Source organism: Numida meleagris, chromosome 1 (genome assembly GCF_002078875.1).
Source record: "Numida meleagris isolate 19003 breed g44 Domestic line chromosome 1, NumMel1.0, whole genome shotgun sequence".
NCBI classification, from domain to species: Eukaryota; Metazoa; Chordata; class Aves; order Galliformes; family Numididae; genus Numida; species Numida meleagris.
Window position 1 is genome coordinate 79211975 of NC_034409.1, and position 17161 is coordinate 79229135.

Consider the following 17161-nt stretch of genomic DNA (forward strand, 5'->3'; position numbering starts at 1 on the left):
TTTACTACATATGGTATGTAGTTATGTGTAATATTAAGAGTGAGAAATCAAGCACACAAAAACCTAGAAAGTTGTTGTTTTTTTGGGAAAAAGTGGTGGTTTCTTTTGCTCTGTAAACTGTTATGAAGTGTATCAAAAGCCTGTTAAATTGGAATGGGTTCAGGTATGAACCCACTGGTATGATGCAAAATCCAGAAATCTGGCTCAGAATGAAAGATTTAGGAAACTCAATATATTTAGAGAAGACTAAGAAAGATCATAACCATAGGCCTTCCTTACATAGTTAGGAAGATTTCAGCGGTTCAAGCAGAGAAAGCAATGGCAAGACCCTGTAGTAGCAAGCTACACAATCTGCACAAAACCAAGGTGGTGAGGAAGAAGGGTAAAACATTCTTAATGAAGATGATTTTCCATCAGAATGAAACAACTAGAGGAATCATTGCTTTCCCATGTATCACATGCTCAAATCCAGACCGGGCTGCTGTCTAGAAGAGAGATTCTAGCTTATACACGGGCACTTTGCTTAATACAGAAATTTTTAATTGAAATTCAATGAGGTGTGCTTAGGAAGTCATGTGAAATCATAATCTTTCTTTCTGGTCTTGATATATGAATATGTCTTACGGTGTATTTGGCTTCTCAGAAATAGTATGTATAGCTATAAAGTTGGTGTGTTTTCCCTTCTCTTCCTGGATTTGGTGACCATTTTGTTCTCAGAGAGAGACTGCACACAGAAATGTACTCTCCTCTAGAGCAATGTTTCCAGTGGAACTCCACTTCCAGAATCTGAAATCAGTATTCTTGCTGCTTAACGGTCTGTTTAATCTGTGTGCAAGGATGGGCATTGTCTTTACTGGAACTGTATGCCCATACTTGCAGGCCTCCAATAACATGTTTTAAAATAGAAATAAAACTACAGTTATGCCCTAGGCTTTAAAAGCTCTTGTATTGGGGATGGAGCAGTAACACAGCACAAAGATATGATGATGTCTGAGAGGTACTGTGTCTCAGGCTCCTGGGAGATACAGTTTTTATGATGTAGGCTGCAGCATCTCTGACTGCAGAATGTCTGCCTCAGAGGAAGTAAAGGTGGTAAGTTAAAAAACAGAGCTTGTAATATGTCAGTAAGCACGAGTACATCAGTGCTCTTCCCAAGGTGAGCAAAGTTGGACAGGTGAAGTCAGAGGCAAGCTAGGGTGCCATGAAGGAAGGGTGTGGAACTTATGTGGTTGAAAGATAATGCTGAAATGTATTTTACATGAAGAAATAGAAGGTTAAGTGGAATAGGTGGAGAAAAGTAGGAGGCTGCAGAGAAGTGTTAAAGGAGTCATGTTTATCTAAACAGATCTTGTCACTGAATTTAAAACTCATCTCTCATTTCTCCCCCTCTCCAATTCCTGCATGTTTCAGGGATCTCCAGTACCTCTACAGGTACATGTCCACATGCACATCATATGCTACATATCCAGAGGAGAGCTGTGTTTTTTGTGTGGTCTTCTGCTATTAAGGATCTGGCTTTCCTTTAGGTCTTTCACAAAAATGTTACTCTTTTTCAGAGCATTTAGCTTCCTTCTCCTGGTAAGATCAGATGAGGAGTTTGGAAGAAGAAACCCAGAAAGAGAGAAAAAGTGAGAAGTCTGGACAGATGAGCTTAGCTTATAAGCAGGAGGGGGATCAACTTCTTACGCAATCTAATAGTGATAGGACAAGGGGAATGGCTTTTAACTAAAAGAGGGGAGATTTAGGTTAGATGTTAGGAGGAAATTCTTTACTCAGAGGGTGGTGAGGCACTGACACAGCTGCCCAGAGAAGCTGTGGATGCCCCATCCCTGGAGGCATTCAAGGTCAGGTTGGATGGGGGCCTGAGCTGGTGGGTGGCAACTCTGCCCACGGCATGGGGTTGGAACCGGATGGTCTTTAAAATTTCTTCCAACACAAGCCACTCTATGATTCTATGACTCTGACTGTCAACAGAAGAAGTACAAGATCTCTGGTAAATGGAAGGCAAGTACTTCTAGGGCTGTGTCAGTAGAATATAAAAAAAATGTGACACACAGTCCTTGCAAGCCCTCCTCAAGGGCTAAATCCTCAGGCTAGGAGAATGGAAGTGACCATCCTCTGGCTTAGATGTCTGTTTTGTGTTGGAATAAAAGATTGCAGTTCTCACAACTTTCTCGGTAGTGGCTTGAGGCATTACAAGGGTTCATGTGATTGTAGTTTGGGGCATCATTTTTCCTGCTTGCCATGCTTCTGCTGACACTTGTCCTGTAACTCCAAAGACAAGCAGTTCCTGTTGCTCTTGGGCTGAAGTCTGATCAGTCTGGGTGCTCTCACTCTGATGGATAAGCCCTGGACCCATTTAAACAAAGTAGTTATCCTTAATGCCTTGGGCCTATTGTGAATATGTGCAGTGATTTGTGAGAACATGGAGCTTCATCCTGCTGTTGTCCTGATTTTTTTTTTATGTAGAATCCCTAATTTCCTAATAGAGACCACTACTGTTTACCACATTTATCCTCTTTTGGCAGTGGCTTTTAGGCTCTGGACTGTAAGCTAACTCACAAAGATGTGATCTCTTATCCCAAGGCCATTTCTTCTTTTCTTATAAGCTCTATCTGCTGCAGGGTGATAGAAAATGCCTGGCACAAGCAGTTGAGCCAAGAGGGATGGTACCATTCCTTCCACCTGTTAGGAAAGAAATGAAAGATAAATAGTAGGGGGCCAGAGGAGGAGCATGAAGGCTCTCTTTTCCTAGCACAGAAGGATTGGGGTGTAGAAATAAACTGCCAGGGTGAATGCTGCTGCTGTTGCTGGGTGATAAGCCACCTAGTCAGAGTCAGTTGGGAAGGGTGTCCTGGAGAACAAAGGCTTTTCTGGTTGGCGTGCTGAGAGGCAGGGTGGTGAAACAGCTGGCAGAGTTAATAATGAGCCAGCTTTGAATCACTGGGGTCTCCATTCCCTGCCAGAACTGGCAGAGCTGTAGGAAGTGGAAACTGGTGTGAGACTTATAGGTGCTTCTGTAGGTAAAGGGCTGGGAAGAGCCTGGGTAGGACCTGATGGATTACAGAGCTGGGGACAGGAAAGTTGGACTAGATGCACCTGGCAGTACATATGGGAAGGTGAGCAGTATATGATAAGACGAGGTAAAACTTGTTGCAAACACGGTTGATTTCAGCATAAAGAAAAAAGATATTCCCTTGGCTGGAACTAATATCCTAAATAACGTTTGGAGTCTCATTCTCTGCTGCCATAGTTACTCATTAGTACCACCTCCACATGCCACTCTCCTTGGCTCATAGGTCTCCTTTAATTGTTGGAGAGAAGAGAAAGAAGGATCTCAGTATCTCCCTATGCTTGTACTGTTATTATCTTTCCTGGCAGAACTCACTTGAGCACAGAAATCAAATGTTGCAAAGGTAAATAGTGCCCAGATACTCACATGTGTTCTCCTGCAGCATTAAAGCTCCTGCATTGAAAAGGAGTAAGCATTTCAAACACAGCTTTCTAATACGTGAGCAAGATGGGGGAGTGCTGTAATAGTGAAGGATGAAGAGACAAGCTCTGTAGAGCTTAATTTGAAGAGGTAGATATTTAGATGCTTCACTTCTGCTCCTCAGCTGCTGCTGGCTGCCATTGGCTTAGGAATGCAGCCAGTGACAGATTGCTTCTGAGACGGTGTAGAATGGCATCATAAGAGCACCCTGTGTCACAGCCCCTTGTCAGGAGAGGTTCACACTCCTTAAGGTGTCTGCTCCAAAATTATTGCTGCTGGTCCAAACCTGAAAGCCTTTATTCACTCAAAACTTTCGGCATCTTGGGATGATGTTTTGCCTGAGTAACAACAGCAGGGTTTTGCCCATCCATCAGCTGAAGTAATCCTACAGAAATGACAATATTTAGAATGCTGAGCCCTACCTTGCATGCATCCCTGCTAGGGCTGTGATTTTAGCCTCTCTTACAGGAGAGTCCTGTCAGAGGCTAATAAGCTTGTGGAAGGAAGGTCTCTTTGGGGAGACAAGAAGATGCAGAGAATGGCGTTGCTTTTTTTTTCCCAGTCCTCTTCCAGTGGGCAAGTAATCTGAGGCAGCCAGGAAACAGTAACTCAAACATAAATTTGAATGTATTTTTTATGAACTTTAGACAGGAGTTCTTTTATTTACAATATTTAGTTTTCTGAATTCGGTTAGGTTGGAAGGAATCTGCAGTGCTTTTCTTAGCTGAATGGATGTGTAGCTTAAGTCCCTGAGTCAGCTGGAGAATTACCAAAGGAAGTGAGACAAGGGCTCTGATAGCTCTATATTCCTGCCTTTAACTGAGGGCAACATGGGTGATTTCAGCCAAAATTCAAAGTGCAGGAACATGGAATACTCTACCCAAGTGACAGTTGCTGTTTAACTGATTAAAGAATAAAAATGTCATATTCTGTCTAACACGAATCGGAGTGCTTTTAATTGTAGCATGCACTTTCCCTGTAATTTATGTGGTCCTTGTCTGCCTCAGCAGTGAGTTCCACACATATTACATTGAGAGGTGTTGCTTCATATCAATTAATTTTTGTAACTGTGAACTATTAAGTGGCAAGGAGTTGGTGGAAAATAAAGGCTGTGATGTACTATTTTGCAATAAATTATTTCTCAGTGGTTAGCTTCAGAAAAGGTGAGAGATGGTTAATTATTTGGCTCTAGTGGTTGAGGGCTTAGGTCAGAAGGTTGAGCCTCTGGCAGGCAAGTGCTGTTGGTGCATGTGGCAGCTGCAACCTACAACAGTTGCACTCAATGCAAGTAAGAAGGTTGGCAGATCACTACATGGGCTGTAGGGAGAGCTGGCAAATGGGGAGACCTGCTGAAAAAGGAACTTTCATATTACTCTGATTTACTGCAAACTACCAGGATGCAACAGTAAACTCTTCCACTCTCTTCACATTACTCTTATTTATACTTAACATCCAATACTTTGGCTGTCATTCTTTAATCAAGATTTCTTTTAAACCTGTCTGAGTTGCTTGGGGAAAACCCTGGGTAAATATTGTTATTAGTTAAGTAATAAGACACAACAGGGTGTGAAATATTACCCCATAACTCATGCTTACTCTGTAGCAGTACGTTGAGTGGCACAAGGCCAAATGGCTTTGTGTGTTATTTTTTTAGTTAAATCAAATTAAAAAGACACCAGCAAAGTGTCTGTGTCTGTTAAAACATGGCCATGGTGGTAGGGGGAGGAAGGGAGAAGTGTCATTTAATAAGGTGTGTTGTCAATCCCTCACTTTTTAATTTAGGGGATGGTGAAAAGTACTAAGTGGAGAGCCCAGGAGATAGGTGTCCTTCACTTATCTAAAGGACAGATTGGACAGAAGCAGCAGCAGGGAGCAGCTGTCATTGCTGTGTGGCAGCAGGCTTGAGAGTTCCACTTCGGGTGGCTTAAAAGGGTCCATTTGCAAAATCCCATTCAAACTTTGGTTACTCAGTATGAACTGCCATTGACTGTGGCCTATTAAGATGCTTTCAGGCCCGCAAGTTGCCTTGTGGGCATCTGTCAAATTGGAGGAACAATTGAGGAAACATTTGTGGAAAACACCAGACAGGTTTTTGCTGATGACTTGAGGTTCCCGCTAGCTCCCTGGGACAAAACACAGCCTCTGCACAAGTCAGATGGTGCTGTCTCATTTGTGTTCAGATAGTAGGGAAAAGGGATCCTTAATGAGTATGCACAGAGGGCTGCGTTAAATGCTTTCTGAACTTCTTGAGCGTTAGGCATCTCATCCACAGCTCTTTTCCAATTCAGCTTTATATACCACAGCATGCAATCTCAGCTGCACAGGATGGGTGCTCTGGCTGGGCTTGGCAGGGTTGCACTTCAGCTGCAGAGATGAACCGCCATCCTCTGAGCTTTCATTTCTGTTTTAGTTCAGAACGACCTTCTGAGAAAAATGGGGTCCTCATCTCTTCCTATATTTAACAGTCCATTTGGTAGAGACAGGGGTCTGTGTGCTTCCAGGAAAGGGAAGATGCTCTTGGGCTGTCTGAATCACATGTGTCCATTTCAGGAAAGGACTCCTTGCACTGCAAGGAAAATGTTAAATTTTGCTATCATCTTTTGTTTTTTTTTTGTTTATTTTATACAGACAGCTGCTGTTATGTCCCTTACCCAAGACCCATTAGCTACCCAGCAGCTTCTGATTCCTGATTCAAAGTCAGGCCAGCAGTGTAGAGAACCATATAAAAAGATGCTCATTAATCCTTATTTGGTTTCTCCTGTAGGCATTTTTCTTACATGGCCAGCATTTCTCCCATGTGCAACAGGAAGCTTTCATTTGCTTTAGTCCTTTAACAGCCAAGCAGTTTATTTGTGAAGCTTGATGCATTTCTTACTCTCTAATGCAAAGGAAAAAATTCTAGTCTAGCAAGCCCAGAGAAGGGAGTATCCTTTACTTTCCCTTTCCCCACAGAAAATATTGCCCATCTGGACAAGCTAGCATGGAGGCTGACCAAGTGCTTTCTCCATGTGATTTGAGCCTGGGAGAATTCCCAGAGCAACGTCATGTCCTTTGCATGTGTTTGCATGTGCATGTTGGCTTGCAGTTGGCACGGAGATATATCAATATTCCGATGACAATAAATACAGCTATTAGGATGAGTCGAGGGCTTTTCTTAATTGGGTAACAGATGAGCAGGCGTATGTTGCTGTTGAATCCATCAGCATTAACTGGGCAGAGGTAAGTTTGATCAATACTGACACTTGAGTGCATGGGTAGCCACTGGAAAATATTAATTTACAATCATGACCGGCACCTCTCATTAACCAGAAATGTGTTAACCCTAATTGGTTCAACAGGGTTCTGCTGTACTACGCTGTGCTGCTCACAATCTTTCCTCTTGTGCCTGAGCCAGAAATTTTCTCTGATGGAAACTTGATGATACTGAAGCCTGTGCTTTGGGTGGCCAGGCTGGCAGCTGTACTGTGGCATCGATCAGGCCAGGAAGGTGTGCAATGCTCACCCGCCTGGGTATACTGCCCATATGGCTGTGTAGACACCGGGAGCTGTGTACTTGTCTGTTCTTACCTTATGGCCAACTTGAATAGGAGTTAGGCTGAGTAGGAGTGACACTGATTTATACCATCTGTGAGTCTGTGCCACAGATCCATAAGCATTCGTATACCTTTGTGTCTGTGTGCATGCTTGGGTGCTTGCATGCAGGAATGGACTGAGTATGGTGGTGGCAGTATTGGGTTGCCCTCAGGTCTGTCAGACTGTGTACACAACACAGATATTAATAGGAAAAGTGTGTGTGTATATGTGTGTGGAATATGTATTTATGAGCGTGTTGTGAAAAATGCTTCTTGTTCTTTAATGCCAGCAATGGCAATTTGTTTTCTCTACCACAAGATCCTCACAGCAATCCATTCAAAGCAGTCATCTTTGGTATGTGCCATAAATATGCATGGTGTATATACAAACATGAGCTGTGAGAGTTGAAATCATCTTGTAATTAAGGCCCAGGCCTGACAGTGAGGGAAGCTGAATTTGCTGTTAGACCTTCTGTGTCTGAGGAGATAATAGACTGCTATCTAAGTCCACTGGGGATAGAATGGGAAGTAATGGGCTTAAATTGTGGCAAGAAGATCTAGATTAAACACTAGGAAAATCTTTCCAGAAGTAAGAATAGTTAAGCACTGGAATAGATTGCTTAAGAAGGGAAGTGGATGTCAGCTTCTGAAGGTTTTTTAACAACAGCAAAAAAAGTTGGGTAAATATCCATTGTGCCTGGTTAGAGCCAGGAAAAGGCTTGGAAGGCTTTCCAGCTATGTTTTCTTGTGACCTTAAGAATGTAGATGTCTCTTTCACCTGTACATAATTGGGTGTTGGAGCTGCCTACAGTTATAGTAGTCACATTTGCTACGAATGGCATTACTTGTAAACCTGGACCATGTTCTGGATGCTTTGCTTCTTTTATGCTTCTGTTGAGTGTCAAACTCCTCCAGAATCCCCAGCATTTTTTTGGTTTAACTGGCCCTCCTATCAGCCCACTGATCATTTTTTTCCTCTGTGAAGTCTATATCATAATTTATTTCCAAAACATTTGACTTTTTAAAGGGGGGGAGAAGGGAGTCATTACTTCTATATGATTCCATGGAATAGTAAACAGTCCTCTTTTCCATTGTGCATATCAACATCTTTGTGTTCCCCTCTAAAATTAAAAAATAGATTTTGTCTTCTTAAACCATCAAAGAGAACAGGCTATATCTTATGGGCACTTTGAGGAGATGCCTAATGCCCAAGGAATCTGAAGGAGAACTGGTAAAGCAATGTATTCCAGTAGCTGATTGTGTATATGAATAATTCCAGAGGAGCTGTCTGAAAGATTTATTATTTGGCAAAAAGATTAAATGAAAAGGAACAACTGTTGGCTTGTTTGAGTGCCTCCACAGCAAATGAGTATGGCATATGGAGATTGAGAAACAAGGTCAGACTCTTTTATATCTAACTCTTGCTGACCTGTAGCCTGAATATCTGGTATTCATATTTGTATCAATGTTGTTTCTTGAAGCATCTTTCACAAACTCAGTGGGGAGTTTTTCTGACCGTTTTGTTAGACTTTCTGTTGATACACAGGAATGAACTGGCTAGTTATACTAAAACTTGTAGCTGGAAGGAGTTTTTGTGTCAGCTGGGAATTCGTGATGAAATAGGCCAGCTGGACCTGAGTACCAAATAGCATGGTGGCCAAGAGTTTTTACCAAGGAAGCTGGAAGATGCATGAAAGTCTCCATCTGCCTCTGTTCCCAACAGCTATAGCTTTTTCTCAACTTTTTCTCCAACTGAAGCTTTTCCTTAGTGCTGCTTGAGGGAGCTATTCTACTTTGTATTAGCTGTCCCCATAATGAAGTAGAGAGAAAAGTTAGTTGCGTAGGCCTGCTTGAGCATTCACCTGGGATGTGGGAGATTAGGAAATGCAGGAACAAGAACAAGGACCTCCCCAATCCAGCCAAATGCCTACCTATTTGTTATGCTTGAATCATCATTTTTTTTTTTTTTTTTTAAAACAACTTTGACAGGTCTTGTTTTTTTTTCCCCCCTCGGTGGGCAATGACTCATTACTAACTGACTCAGAAGCTAAGCAGACTCACATACTCTTGGTGGGGGATTTATACTGAGGTGTCTGCCCTGGCTAGCTCTTGCAGGTATGTAATTGGACTGCTCCCCCAGTATACGTAAAAGCTGTAATGCTTACTGTGAGCATCTGCTCAGCTTCACTCTACCAGCACACCACTGACTATATCTAGATGGCCTTTATGGACAAAAGAGGTTTAGTTAGAGAGTGTACATGAGAGAGCATTGATGGGTGATGTGGAATGAGTGGGGTGATGTGGGCAATCTGTTGCTCTCTGGTATGTATGCTTATGTAAGTGGATTCCTATAGAGGGAAATGATGCAGGTCAGGGAGCATCCTCACTTTCGGGATGCTGAAGAGGCTGGAAGGGCTGCCTTATTTCTGTAAGGACACTCACAATGCTCCATGGAAGCTCTAAGACAAGACAAGCAGTTGGAATTTGACCACAGAATTGCTGGCAGAAAGCACTAAGAGAATAATTATGCAGTCACCATGATGTTTCCTGAACCTGCCCTGCCTCTGGCTGTTTTATACATGGCGTGGAGTGAAAAATTTTTGGCAATCTGAAAAAATAGTATCTGGATAACATTTCCTGGTAATCTCTAGCCAGATGTCCTCTTTTTTCAGAGCAACATTTACTTCAGAGAGTTAAAGTAGACAGGGCATTGGTATTGGGAATATTGAGAAGGAAAGAGATAAAATCTCATGCAAACAAGTGTTGGCAGTCAATAGAATTGTACTTCCTTTTCTAAGAGCTGAATCTGGCATCATGTCGTACAGATTTCAAGAGATTTATTACCAGTTTGGCTTGATCTGTGACATAAGATTTATGGCTGGGCTGAAACTGCCCAGAAGTTGTGCTTCTTTCACTGTACCGTCACTGAATCTACACAACAGAGAAACATCGTCTCAGTCAGGAATGCTCAAGTGTTGGATATCACTCAAGCCAGGTAGAATAGCTATCTCTAGGAAAGAGGTTTAGTGCAAAAGGAAGCCCTGTGTCCACATGAGAGATCCAGTAAATGGCTCCCTGAAGAAGTTCTGGTGAGGAGTCCCAGGTTCTCAGAGCTAGGTCAAAGTATTGCAGTGTTGTTGAAATATTCTTTTCTTGTTGAAGAATACCAACAATCATGGGATAGCAGACCTCAGGGGACCAGGGGACTTGCATTTCTCTTTTGGTATATTATCCAGTCATCTGAAGGGATTTATGGTGGAGATATAAGAACTCTTCTTCTGTTTGCCAAATAGTGAATTTAAAGCTCTTCTCTAGTGAACCTTTTTTCTAATCTTTGCACCAATTCCTCTCCACATGGGCTCAGAGCTTTTACTTAGATGTGATTCTCCCTATAACTGTCATTTCTGCAGTTTTAAAAAGCTTTTAATTGTGCTAGAGCCTCAGAATTATGGGCATTTCCTTGAGGGGCCCGGAATCTCTGTACACATCAGCCTTCCCAAAATCAGCAGATGTTCCTTCCCTGTGATTTCCAGTCTCTTGTTCAAGACAAAAACTTCTTTTATATGCGGAGGTAAGAATCTAATGCAGTTGACCTCTCTTATCTGTACTCTGGGCTCAAGATGCTCCAGTAAAACTGTATAGTCAGACGTAGACCTGTGACCATCCCACTGAGCTAAGGAATCAAGTGTTCTCTCTAAATATGGGAGAAATGGGATCTGGCTTTTTGTTTGTTTTCTAACTACGGTAGCTGCGGGTTACTGCTTTGTTGTACCTGCTAGGGCAGGTAAAGGACAGTGAAGCAGTTCTTCAACTCATGACACCATTTAGAGGGCATCTGTCTTGAAATTTCTGAGCTTCTGTACTCTAAATCTAACTGAGCTGATGGCTGCCTTTCTGTTTACAGTGTGGCTTAACTGAGTGGAATTTTATTTCCTGACTGCACAATAAAAAGCACAAAGGTTACTACTTCTGTTAAATCCTGGGAATAAGGGAGAGAATGGGGCAAAGGGAGACAGAAAGGAACTCCAGTGCACACAGTTCATTTCCAGGGTGACAGAGAATACAGAAATGATCATAAAGGGTGTCAATGCAGTTTATTGCCTCCTCTTCATCATTACTGATATTTACAGAGCACACAAACAACAGCAACCACTCTAGTCCCATTGCTTCCCTTTTGTTGTTTATCTGTTGGTTTCACCATGTCTTTTGTCTGCTTCTTGGATGTTTTTTTTCCACTATCTTTATTGTTGTTTTGGATTGTTAAAGACCCCCCATGGATGCTATGCAAGGTGACATCTCCTCAACTTCTGTGTGGAAGAATCAGGTGGGATGACAAGTACAAAAAGGGAAGGAAAAAGAGCCTTCCAGAGCTGTAATCTCACTTTCTTTATTTTGCAGGATTGCAGGGACAATATAAAGAGGAGAAAAATGACAACAGACTGCTCCACTTCTAATGACATCAAGTGATTCAAATCTGACACTGATGGGATACTTTGAGAAGCTACCATCAATTCTCTCAAATCTTTCTTTCTCCCTGCCTTCCCTCTGGACTTGGAACACTGGACTGAAAAGAAGATGCCACAGAAGTAGCTATTGCCCAGCAATGGAGCAGGAAATTCTTCATTTCCACCTATAGCCCTGGAATACTGTCTGACAAGCACAAGAAAAATAAGGTGAGTTAAAATTCCTGCTTTACTAATTAGCGAGATTTTCAAAGTTGCATATTCCACATGACCTCCAATGAGTCTGTAAATCTGCTGGAGAGCTTCCACGGTTTCCAAAGTGAACTGAAGCACTGTCTGCATCAATGTAATTATATCAATACAGTACACATTTTCCTAATGCGGAAAGTGCTTTGCTGTCCTTCCAGGATGAATTTTGCATAAAGATCTTCCTTGAGGGAAAGCACAACAAATGTGGAGTTTACAGACTTAGGTGACATAGTTTGTTTTCTTCTGTTCTGTGAGAAACATCTGAAGATTTTTAAAAGAAACTACAAAAATACTTTTGTTACTTTTACAAGACTTCTAAAAAGGTTTTCCAAATGACATATAATTTTCCACTGGAGGCATTTTCCTCTGACAAGTGATCTAGTCATGCTGCATTTCAGGAAGAAAAGATGTTTATTGAGAAACTCAGACACAATTAAAAATTGAGATGTGAATGGAAATTCACCATTCTACCTTGTTCTGACTCACTTGTATGTGTAGGTTCTCTAATATTACCTGCAGTGTAGAGAAGATTTTGCCTGTCACTTTTTCAGAGGTTATAAGGGAGGATTCAGAAATATGAAGCATTAAGATCTGATGCTTTTTTATAAAATTCAGCTTCACTTCTCCCCCAGGACTTGCACTACAAAGGAGAGGTGCAGCCGAAACGTGGACGTGCCACCTGAATGTGGCTAGAGCCTGGATTGACAGACAGAGTAGGCTTTGGTTAAACGATTACATTTTTTGGTAATCATCTGACCCCTAAATAACAAGGTACTTGCATTCACACAGCATGAACCAGAGAACAGTAAAACATGTTTCCACTGTCATTCTTTCATAGATAGGTGAGCAGCACTGACATGAAACTGTCTTCAATATTATTGATAACAGAGGGTGTTGTGGAAGATGTTTATTTTTTCAACAATCCCAGCAAGTGGTGCTGATTATTGTGAACTGAACCGTAGCAAGCTGTTAGCTACTGTTCCTGGAAAGCCTCGTGCTCCTCTTGTTCTCCCTCTCGCAGCTCACTATCAGCTCATCTTTGCTTAGTGAAGAGTCGGTGAAGGTCATATTTTTCCAAAAGAGATTGTTTCCAGTTGTATTCATGTTGTTAGATGTTTCCTTGCTCCCTTTCTCAATTTCAAAATAAGCGAACATCATACCTCTAAAATCACTGACTATGAGAGCTTGAACTGGAGTCCTCCGGATATGCCCGAGTAGACTGTTTTTTGTGGTCATTCGTAACTGTCAACTTGGATAACAATATCAAAATATTCTTGAATAGTCTCTGTATCATAGTAACAGAAAAGAATGTATGCCAGGCATTCCTCCAGAGGGGGATACAAGGTGAGCCCTGCTTCCTTGTCTAATCTCTATGCACCTCTTGAAAGCAGCAAGCCATGCTTGAGCTAAGTGAAACCTCAGTGAATTTCCTTACTGTACACAGTCTGTCATTTGTTGATCTCATCTAAACTTTCACAATTATCCCTTTTTTTAGGAAAGATTTTATTTCCCTTTATAGACAGTACACAGTGGTAACCTGCACCCATTTCACACAACTGTGACACTGCTGCTTTACTCCCCTTGTGCATATGCTTTTATCTGTTGTCTTTTTCTATTTAATGTGGAATTTTCTGGGCTAACAAACCAGTGAAGGATTTGGTCGTTATTAGGTGTAGCCCGATTTTTTTACTTCTTGCTGCAATAGTACTGGTTTGTTGTCATACTTTTGATAGAATTACCACTGCCGTTTGTGTTCTTAACAACTCCTGTTTCTCCAGGTTAGCTGATGCAGAAGGGTAGTGAAGGCTCTTTAGTGGAGGTAGGTAGCCTCTAGCCAACCAGAAACTAGAATATCTGATTTTTACTCTTTTCTCTTTTTGTTTCCTGTCAGCTTCCAAATTAGAGTGACTGAGTGCCTTCTTCCTATCTTTGTGATCTCAGTGTATAGGATGGTGCAGAAGAAGATGATCTTCTGCAATTTAGTTTATCTCCTGCTAAAGCAGACCATATCCCAGGCACTAATTTTCACAGTGCCAGCCAATCAGTAGTGTTGACACTATGGTGTCACCTTTTTGATAGCTACTTCTGAGATAACAAAAGGGTGGTAACCAATTAATTTTGCTGATAGCAATACCACAGTGTTGGACCAACAGGGACAAGGAGCATGCCTACTGCTTGGCAGTAGTGATATAATTAAAATGACAAAGTCTATGGAGGCTACTGTAGTTTATTGTAAGTAGCACAGCCCTGTGGAAAGGTACTGACAAATTTACAGGGCATTAATCTGGTCACAAACTATCTTCAGAAGATTAAACAAGAAGAGCAGGCAGCATGCATCTCCCTCTGCAGGAGACAGGAGAGGAGCTATTCTGCCTGTGATGCCACTTGCCTTTACCATGACAGAGAAGCATGAACTGCTCTGTGCCCTGTCCTCATATAGCCAGCAGGTAACTCTCTTAGAAACCTCTCATAAAGATAGCAGGGAAATGGAAGAGGTTGCAAGCAGCAAGTTTTTCTGGCCACTGCAAGAGCCCTGTGTGCGGAGTCACCTCACACGTACGAGAGAACGGCCAAGCGTGGCCGTGCAGGCTGGATGTTCTAAATCATTCTAACCTTTCGCTATGTTTTAAGTTTGCTATTTAAAAAAAAAAATCTATTTCATTTCTAGTTCTGCATTTCTGCTTTTACACTCCGGTGCACTCTTCACAGAAGTAGAGTACACATACACGTGCACACACTCTGACTGTAGAATAAAATGAAAATATTCCTTACAGTTTCTCTTGAACAGGGACACAAAACTGTTTGCCTTCCACTTTTGCTGTTGCTTTACTATCCCTTTCTCTACAGTGAGGAATGTCCCCTCCCCTATCTTGCAGTAAGTCCTCATGATTCCAGTGCTAGGTGAAGATAATTTCACTCATTTGTTATTGGTTTGGAAAGTTTGGAATGACTGTTCAAATCGGGTTCTCTGTTTACAGATCAGCCCTGTCTATGTGTCTGAGCCCTACCTGTGTTAACTGCTTAACATGACATGGAAAAATTTTCATGTGTTGTCATGTGCATCTCTGCATTCTTCACCACTTGTTTCACACAGTGAAACATAGTTATGTGTGGGCCCAGTTACACATCAGAATATGGACTGGGATAGGTGTTTGCTCCTGCCTAGCGTCTCCCAGGCTCACCCAGGCAGGTTCTCTGAAATGGCACCAAAGCTGGTTTGTCTTCATCAGCCCTGGCAGGTAAATCATATTCACGGTAGTACAGCTGCACTCATGGCTGGCAACGAGGTTTATTTTTCATGGTGTGGTGAAGGCAGGAGGCTTCTTGCTTCCCTGTAAATTGAACGGTGTGACCGTTTCATACGATGAGGCAAGCAAATAGATGCACTGAACTGGGGCACATGCTAGATGGAGCTGCTGTACATGCTGAGGGTAACCTGTGTAAGGCCGCTGTCTGTTAAGTCTGCTGGAAAGGCTTGTGACTTCAAACCCATTACTTGCAGAGCCATACCCTGCATTTTGCTTCTCCTGTGATGTTTTTAAGATTTTGCTGTTAATGAAACAAATTTTTCCTGACTTGTGGGGGAACTTCTGGTTTTGTATCGAGGTTTTGGAGGCTTTGGCTGTTTTGGGGATAAGGACAGGGGAGTCCTCCCTTCTGTTTTCACTTTTTGGGGCTGGAGCAACTCGCCAAGTGGTCCTGTGAGCCATACACAGAGAGGCTCAGCACAGAATTGTGGTCATGGTCATCCCACAGTCATGCAGCATCAGCTCTCCCTTCGCAGAGGCTTCATCCCTGCACTTAGAAGAGGTTTGTGGTTTGCAGGGCACGTATCTGCTAGGCAGAGCTGGGTAAAGGTACTTGTTCTCCTGACCTTAACTTTCTTGGAGAATTTCCTGGGGAGGTAGGTGTTAGAACGGTAGCATTATAACAGGCAAGAGGCTGCCAGAGTCCTGTTACACAAGTAGAGAGGATGAGTGCCACTGAGCTGCGCTCTGCTTGGTCCTGGCAGATGCTGCAAAACCTCCTGCTTCCTAATCACCTCTGTCATACCTATATTGCCTATATCAAGTTCTGTAAAGGAAAAGCCCAGTATGCATAGGCTACAACAGACATGAGTTCTAACAAAACTTGTAAAACAAGATATGCTTTTCCAGACGTATAATAAATGCAGGAAGAGATGAAGTACTGTCTGTGGATGGCCTGGACCACTGTGCTGTTGTCAGATATAAGGTACTCAGGTCAGCTTATATGGGGTGTCTCACATTCCTGTAGTGGGTGTGCAGGCAGAATCCAGACTACAGTGTTTACTGTTGTTGAGCTCTGAGAGTCTGCTCCACTGCTGTTCCCATTACAGTAGGGGGAGCTGGAGGAGGCTGTGGGGATGAAGGAGTTCTGGTCAATCTTCTGTCCATAAAGTGCAGAGAGGCACAGACAGCTAGTCCCAAATTTGGCAAGGGGAAAAAGGGTAGCAACAACAATGGGGAAGGGAGAGAGGCCACCCTCGTTCCCCAAACTGGGGATGGAGAACAGCTGAGTAACAGAAACCTGTCAAGATAGTAACTAATAACAATTAATAATTTATTGTACATCAAATAGCTCTTTTCCTCATGGTTTCCAAAAGCTCTTTACAGCCTATATATAGTGACTGCATTATGGTGTGGTATGTACTTTTCAGCAGCATGGTTTAGGAACAGCCCTGCTGCTGAGGCACAATGGAGCCTGGTCAGCCCAAAAGAATGCGAGCAAAAGGTTTGCACCTCCTCAATCCTGCCTGCACATTTCACTGTAGAAAAATGAGTATGGGAGCAATCATTTTGAGGCACGGTGAGAAGGCAGAGAATTGTACAGGTGTTATTAAGTCAGGCTGTCCCAATGAATTCAGTTGTATAGACCTTGAGAGAACAAGGATGGGGGCTGGAAAGAAACAAATGTGCTTTAGAAAGCCTATGATAATGACTTAAAATTGCTTTTCCTTATAATTGCAATTTTTAAGAGCTGACATTTAGTGATAAGCCAAGTACTAGATGCTGATGGCTCACAGAATGTGGGGTCTTAAATAATGACTGCTACACACTAATTCTTGCCTATCTTTGGGCCTGTTCAATTCAGGTGCTGCTCATAAGGCTGCCGGGGGAGGGTGAATTACTGGGACCTGCAGAGGCAAGCACTAAAAAAGGGCAAGTCAGCTGGCAGACACTGCTATGCAATGCGTCCTTTTCCTATGGCATCTGCCCTGAAAATGCTACCTTCAGGAGGGAGCATGCAGCAGGTATCTGGAGGGCAGAGCTACAGGGCAGGAGGCAATGTGTGTACCTCACTGAGAAGACTGCAGGGAGTATAATGCTAGTAAGAAAGCAATTAAAAGAGCTGAGCAAACAAGC

The 17161-nt window shown here is 42.5% G+C and overlaps 1 long non-coding RNA gene across 1 annotated transcript in view; it reads left to right on the forward strand.

Moving 5' to 3' along the window:
• LOC110399515 overlaps positions 1–17161 on the forward strand; it is a 49959-nt gene that overhangs the window by 9915 nt on the left and 22883 nt on the right. The window contains exon 2 of the long non-coding RNA XR_002439246.1: positions 11464–11738. This is a non-coding gene — a long non-coding RNA (uncharacterized LOC110399515). The remainder of the gene's footprint in view (positions 1–11463; positions 11739–17161) is intronic.